This window comes from Pteropus medius, unplaced genomic scaffold, assembly GCF_902729225.1.
Source record: "Pteropus medius unplaced genomic scaffold, Ma_sr-lr_union100, whole genome shotgun sequence".
Taxonomy (NCBI): domain Eukaryota; kingdom Metazoa; phylum Chordata; class Mammalia; order Chiroptera; family Pteropodidae; genus Pteropus; species Pteropus medius.
The window spans coordinates 2,119,989-2,127,320 of NW_024354502.1; positions in this window are offsets into that span (position 1 = coordinate 2,119,989).

A 7,332-nucleotide genomic window follows, 5' to 3' on the forward strand; every position below is an offset into this window, starting at 1 on the left:
TTTTTTTTGCCAAGAACGCTTCATGAATTCTTGCTGGGTGTTTCATATTAGAGCACATCAGGATAGGCACAAAATTTAACTATCCCACCTTTCGTGTGGCTAAGATTAATGGGTAGATTCAGGTGACTCACTAACACTTTAATTATCGTTATTAATAACTGGTATTATAAAGTTAAGCATCAGCAACATAACAAGTGCTGTGCTTGGTATCATATGAATATTGTTTTGTTGAATCCACACAAAAACCGCATGAAAAGGTATTCTCATCCTCATGTATTAAATAAGAAAGCTGAGGCTCAGAGAAGTTAGATAGGTTATCTGAAGTTGTACAACTAGTGAGTGACAGAGTCAAGGTATGAACTCAGATCCAGTGGACTCCAGGGTCTATGCTCTGAACACCTACATGATATCATACATGACTTCATTTCTTTTCAGCCCTTTCTCACAAGCCCTACTCCTAGCGCCTTTGATTCTTTCTCCTTTAATAGATTGTCTGTTTCAAAGTAATTCATACATTTTACTTTAGAGCCAACAATGGGGAAAGGGCTAAGGAGGGAGGGCACTTTGGTGCCAACCATGACACAGGAGAAGGGAGAAATGGATAATACGTTATAGAGCAAGGTTACTTAGAACAGGTCATAGCAGGCAGCAAAATTCAGGGAGGCAATCTACTGAAATCTTCTTCACTGTATTTTATGAAATCACAAGCTGAAGTTGCTTAAGAAAAAAGGGTAATTGATTTGCTCCAGTCACTAAAGTATGGAAAGGCCAGAGGTAGACTGACCTCAGGGATCATCGGACTCAACTATTAGAATTCCATAGAATGCTCTGTCAGCTCTGCTTCTTCATGCATGCTGGTTTTTTTGCTCTCAGCCTGGCTGTCTCTGCATGACAGGTAGCATGACTACAATCAGTTTATCCTTATAACTGTGTGACTAGAGGGGAAAGAGAACTTCCTCTTCTTAACTCCAGTGAGAAAAATCCCAGGGAAGGACTCTGATTGGTTGAGTGTGGACCAATCACTATAGCCAGGGGAGAGGGGCCTTATTATTGGTCCTGTTGGGTCACATGACCCTCCTAGGTCCAGGAAGGCAGGTCCATTACTATAACAAAGAGATGAATCAGTCACATAGATGAGGCTCCTGGGCGGTTTGGAAGCTGGGTAATCATCCCAATATATTTTCCATATATTCTTGTTAGGAACAAGATGATATTCAGAGGCAGCCTCTGTGGGAACTAAAAAGAACAAATGTAAGGGAAGAAAACAGATGTTCATTGAACACCGTATGTGCCACATAATATTCTAAGTGCTGCATGCACAGCTTATTTAATCTTCACAACAGTACCATGAACTCAGCATTTTATTCTCATTTATTTTTATTTTCATTTTTATTATTTTTATTTTTATTTTTTTACAGCAGAAAAGAAAAGCTTTATGAGAAGGGAAAGTACACTTCCAGATGTGGAAGCGGGCCCGAGCAAGAGAAGCGTGGCTCAAAAGGCCTGTTCTCATTTTTTAAAAAAGAATAATCTGAGGCTCATAGAAATTAAATGATTTACCTAAGATCAAAGTGAGTAAAAATGAACTCAAGATTCGAAGCCAGGTCTTTATGACTCTAATGCCTATGCTTTTTCCTCTGGACCAGACACCCTTCAGTGCTAGGGGCACTGAAGGACAGAACGATGATACCCAACTGTAGAAATTCTGTATATAAAGTAGATACTTCTTTACAAAAATGAGATAGTGCCCAATTTATGTTATGGGTCACCTGAATGGAGCAGAATCAAAATCCTGGCTGATGTATCGTTAAATAAAAACCATGTTTTTCATCAGACAAACTCAAATTGAAGGACGTTCTACGGAATATCTGACCCATAATTCTCAAAGCTGTCAGTGTTATCATAAAACAAGGAAAGGCTGAGATACTGTCACAGACCAGAGGAGACTAAAGAGACATGACAACTAAATATACAGCAGTACCCTAGATTGAAATAGAAAAAGGGCATTAATGGAAAAACTGATGAAATCCAGATGAAATCTGGAGAATAGTTAAAAATCATACACAAGTGTTGGTTCTTTAGCTTTGATAAATATACCGTGATAATATGAGAACAATAGTGGACACTGGTTAAGAGGCATATGGGTACTCTCTGTACTACATTTATAATTGTTTTATAAAGTCTAAATTATTCTAAAATTGAAAGTTTATTAAAAGAAAATTATGTCATTCTCCCTCTGAGTAAAAATATGATCGGCTGCAGAGCCTGGGGCGAGCCTGCAGGCAGGGGCTCATGACTGACTATGATGAAGGAGCCTCTGGAGCTCCTGATACAGGATGCTGGGGACTGGATGTTTGTGTCCCCCAGAATTCATTGGTGAAGCCTAATCCCCAGTATGATGCTATTGGAAGTGGTACCTTTGGGATGGAATTAGGTTTTGATGAGATCATAAAGATGAGGCCCCCACAATGGGATTAGTGTCCTTATAAGAAGAGGAAGAGAGACCACACATGTTCACTCTCCAGTATGTGAAGATACAGTGAGAAGGCAGCACTCTGTGAGCCAGGAAGAGGGTCCTCACCAGGAATTGAATCTTCCAGCACCTTGATCTTGGACTTCACTACCTCCAGAACTGTGAGAAAGAAATGTCTGTTCTTTAAGCCACCCAGTCTGTGATACGCAATCTAGGTTAAATAAGACACGGGGGCTGACTGACTTGTGGTGGGTAGCAAGCTAAAGGAATGACACTCTAAAACAAAATTTAGGGAATAAGAGGGAATTAGTAATGGTTAATTTTTGTTCAAAGGTCAGATTCCACCCAGGCCAAATTTTCTTCTACGGATGCCTTGCTCACGTGCCCTCAGCTCAGATTATGGCTTCTCTAAAGCTCCCTTACTTCTGTGCCACGTTTGAGTCACCAGTCTAGGGTGATACTTCAAACAGTATTGAAAGATGTGCAGCCCTTGAAGTTGTCCCAAGTCGCCGTGGGTGCCTCTTATCTCAGCTACTGGCCACGACTTCTCATTGTTCCCTCATTCTGGAAATAGCAGAGACCAGAGAGAGATGTGCTAATTTCCGACGGGGCCTGGTCTCAAATGCACCGCTTAGATGACTTACTAAAAATGAAGGATGTCCCCCCATTACATTCTTCACACATGATAAAACTGCATAACTCATTGAACGTATAATGGCTCCTCTCTCCTGACAATGGTGTTTTAATTTTTCACGTGTGTTCCTTAGCCAGCCATAGGAGGTGTGTTCGTAAGAGAATACAGTGTGGGCAGTTTAGCTGTTAACTGAGAGAAAAGGTGAGCTTCTGAGGATGTGCCCAATTGTCCCTTCTCTTTCCAGGATAGAGCAAAGAGTCTCGCATAAAGTTTATAAATGCACGGATTTCAGAGTTGGGAGTAGTGTGACCAAAAATCCCAGTTTGTCCATGACTGAGAGGTTTTCTGACATGTGAGACCTTCAAAGGTAAAGCTGGGACAGTTCAAGGCCAACTGGGATGGTTGATAACCTAGATGAAAGGGATCTTAAAGCAATCTTCTCAGATATAAAGGCTTTAAAATACATTTTCTCCTCTGGGAATCCTGACTAGATAACTATTCAGAGGGGCATGTGTGTGGCAAATGTCTTGACAGGAAGTGATGGGTGCATTTGACAGAGATGGATTTAGACTAGGCAGTGGGGAGAGAAGAAGCTAATATGGCAACTCATAAAACACTTGGGTGCAAATACCAGCCCTGTTGCATGACAGCTAAGAAAACTTAGATAAATACTTTGTCTCTTCTATCTCAAGTTTCTTCATGTCCAAAATAAGAACAGTATGTAGTACCCCCATCATACGTTTGCCTTGAGATTAAAATTCAGTAACTCAGGTAAAGTCCTTAATATTCTGCTTAGCACGTAGGAAGTGCTAAATAAATATTACCTTTTATTATTTTTGGCACCATTAGTAGTCTGGATTCTTATTCCTAGTTTGTCAGTTAATAGTGACATAGCCCTAGTAATTCCAGTTCCTGCCTCAATAAATGGGGTAAATGACATTACCTTACTGAGGGATTGGGCGAATTAAGTGAGAAAGCAAATACACAATTGACATGTGGATTATGGACTCACTTTTTCAATTCCTGAGGGTGTCAGGGCTCACGTTTTCTTTTTTGACATTTAACTCCACCAGTGGTGTAGAGACACATTTATAGACGAGATCTTAATCTTGGCTGTACCATACTTGGATCTTCATTGAGTGGCTTTTCCTTTAAAAAAAAAAAAGCCTGATTTTCTTGAAACCCTGGAAATTGTCTCTGGAAGCAGTTGCCTAAAGGAGTTTCAGTCACGTTTTAATAAATGGAATCATCGTTGGGAGAAGCATATAATAATCTCTTTACATATTCGTCCTATAACCCACAGGTTGCCTTTGCCCTGATTCTTCAGTTCTAGTTTCTTTCCTAATATGTCTGCTGGTGCATAGTCATCACCGAACAATGTAGTACATGGCACTGAAGATTCCTTGTTTTAGGGACAGTGGCGTCAAGGCTGTATAATGCTGTTCACCGTACACTTCTAGTTCTCCTCTGTCATTCCCTGCTTCCTTCTTCCTTTCCCCCCAATCCCCTCTCTGTCTCGCCTGCACTCTTCCTCATTTTAGACTCTCCCCATCTCTCAACTCTCACAGAAGAGGCTACTGTGTGTTCTTTGAAAGTGGTTTTCTGTGGTTCTTGGACACAGACTACGTTGCCCAGGTTCCTTTGCACTTAGGCATAGCCATGTGTCTGAGTTTATCCAATGGAATATATATAAAAAGGATGTATTTTATGGCCCATAAAAACCTCCCATGGATGGACCATCCTCTCTCTCTTACTCCCCCTGCTGGCTCAGTGTTGAAGTTCAGCGATGATTATTGATGGTATTGAAGCCTCCATCAACTCGGCTCTGTGTGGGATGGCACTAATCCTAACTTTAATCCACACCTCTACCCCTTGCCATCAGGATCATCTCTAGGGGCCTTACGTGAGTGGGAAAATTTATGTATGTGATAATTAAACTTTATGTGAATGAGAAATAGACTTTTATTGTATCGAGTCAAAAGTATTTCCAGGTTTATTTGTTATAGCATCTGGCTTTACATAAACCGATGTAGCCATGTCTTTGAGGATTTCTCTTGCACCTTTTTTGATCTTGTGCTCCTCTAAATCTCTTTCCTCTTAACTGTGATGTGTGACAAAGATCTGGGGCCGCTGTTTACAAAATAAGGGGTACCTTAAATAATATTTATTTTCTGTGACACACTTCTATCATTCAACAGATAATCACAAAACACCTACTACGTTCTCTGCCCTTTTGTAAGCACTGGAGATACAGCAGGGAAAGGCCACTGCTGCCTTCAGTTCTTCTTGGTCTAGTGTTAAAAGAAATAACAAACGTATAGTTTGGAAGTCATAGGATTTCATGGAAGTCAAAGGAGGGATATCTAATTCCACTTGGACCTGAATCAGGAAAGACTTCCTAAGGACCCGACTTGAATTCTAAAGAAAGAATAAGAACCAAGCAAAGGGTAGAGGGAAGGTGTCTTCATAGGAGACTGTGAAAAAGAAGGCAGTGAGGGGGCATAGCTTTCCTGGAAGCTGAATTTTAGGTCAGGCCAGAGTAAAGGGTATATCGCTGCTGTGTACAGGGGTGTGGTGGGAGATGAAGCTGGAGGTTCCAGCTGGGACCAGATCCTGAAGGATGTCACGTTGAAGGTTAGTGTGCATCTGACACCATCTGTTCTTGTCTCCCTGTTAACAAAGCGTGTCACAATTATCCCAGCCACCACGTCAAACACACGTGGCTCCCCTGTGTGCTAAGCACAGTCCCTGATGTGGAGGAGAATTCGGTGTGATGACAGAGGTTCTCTACACTCACTCTGAAATGTCACTGTCCTGGGTGTTTCTAGGATCGGCCTCACTGTACGTGAATTTGCCAAGGAGCTTTCATGAAGGAAAAACCATGGGGTCTAGGAGACCCCGATGTAGTGCACTGAAGGTCCCCTTCTTTGTGGGGCAGGACCCTCATCTGCAGCCACATTATTTTCATCATTGTTGTTGCATGTTGTCCTTTTTTACTTATACGGCCCTTTAGTGTTCGTGATGGCTCTTCCTGAAATGACTTCATTTGGTCTTCCCTATTGTCCTCTACAGTTTGAGGAATGATTCCATGATCTCATCGTAGAGGTGAAGGGCTCAAGGTCTAGGGAGGTGAGCTAATTTGCCTCTCCTCATGCGTAAGTGGTTGAGCCAGAACCAGAGCTGCATGCAATTCAACAAACACTTTCTAAGCCTTGGCCTCTTTGAGACCAAGCATCACATCTTCTAAATGTTGTCACCTTTCCTGTGGACTGTATACCTCCTTAATCTGTATTTGCTGATTTAATTTAAGATAGTGATGAAAAACATAGGCTTTGAGATTCATTTGGATTCAGCACCTGGTTCTAAGGTATACTTGGGCAAGTCATTTAACCCAGTAGAGAAGCAGGTTTCTTAGTCATAAGTAGAACTTTTAATATTTTCCTCCTGAGGCTCGAATCAGAGGATGTAAATGAGGCATTAAGCATAGTTACTGCTGCATAGAATTGCTCAATTTATGCTAAGATCTCTTGGTGTCTTGGTCTCTCTTTTCAGTTATTATGTTTTTATAATGCAAAATTTTACATATGTTCATAGTAGACAGAATAACATAGTGAACCACTACATACCAAATACACAGTTTCAACAACTATCAGCTCATGGCTAATTTTGTTTTATCTCTATCTCTATCTTCTTTCCTCCTTTGTATTATTTTGAAGGAAATTTCAAGCAACATAACCTTCCATCTGTAACTTATGCCATACGTATCTCTGGGAGATAAGGATTTAAAAGAATAACCACAAGTGTTAACTTCCCTCCACACAGGAAAAATCAATAGTTGTGGCAGGCAGAATAATAGCTCCCGAAGGAGGCCATGCCCTGATCTCCTGAACCTGTGAATATGTTACATGGCTGCTGAGAATTAACGTTGAAGATGGAATTATGGTTGCTAATTGGCTGACCTTAAAATAGGATGATAATCCTGGATTATCCAGGTGGATCCAATGTAACCTCGAGGGTTCTTAAAGGCGGAAGAGGAGCGAAGAGAGGGAATCCAACAGAGACGTCAGCTCAGGAAGGAGCCGGCCCGGCGGTGCCGGCCTTGAAGACGGAGGAAAGGGGCCCAGAGCCCAGGCTTAGCCAGTGAGTTATCCCCTGCATTATCTCTTCCTCTCTAGTGTGGGCAGAACCTGTGACTTGCTTCTCACCAACACAACATGGAAAAGTG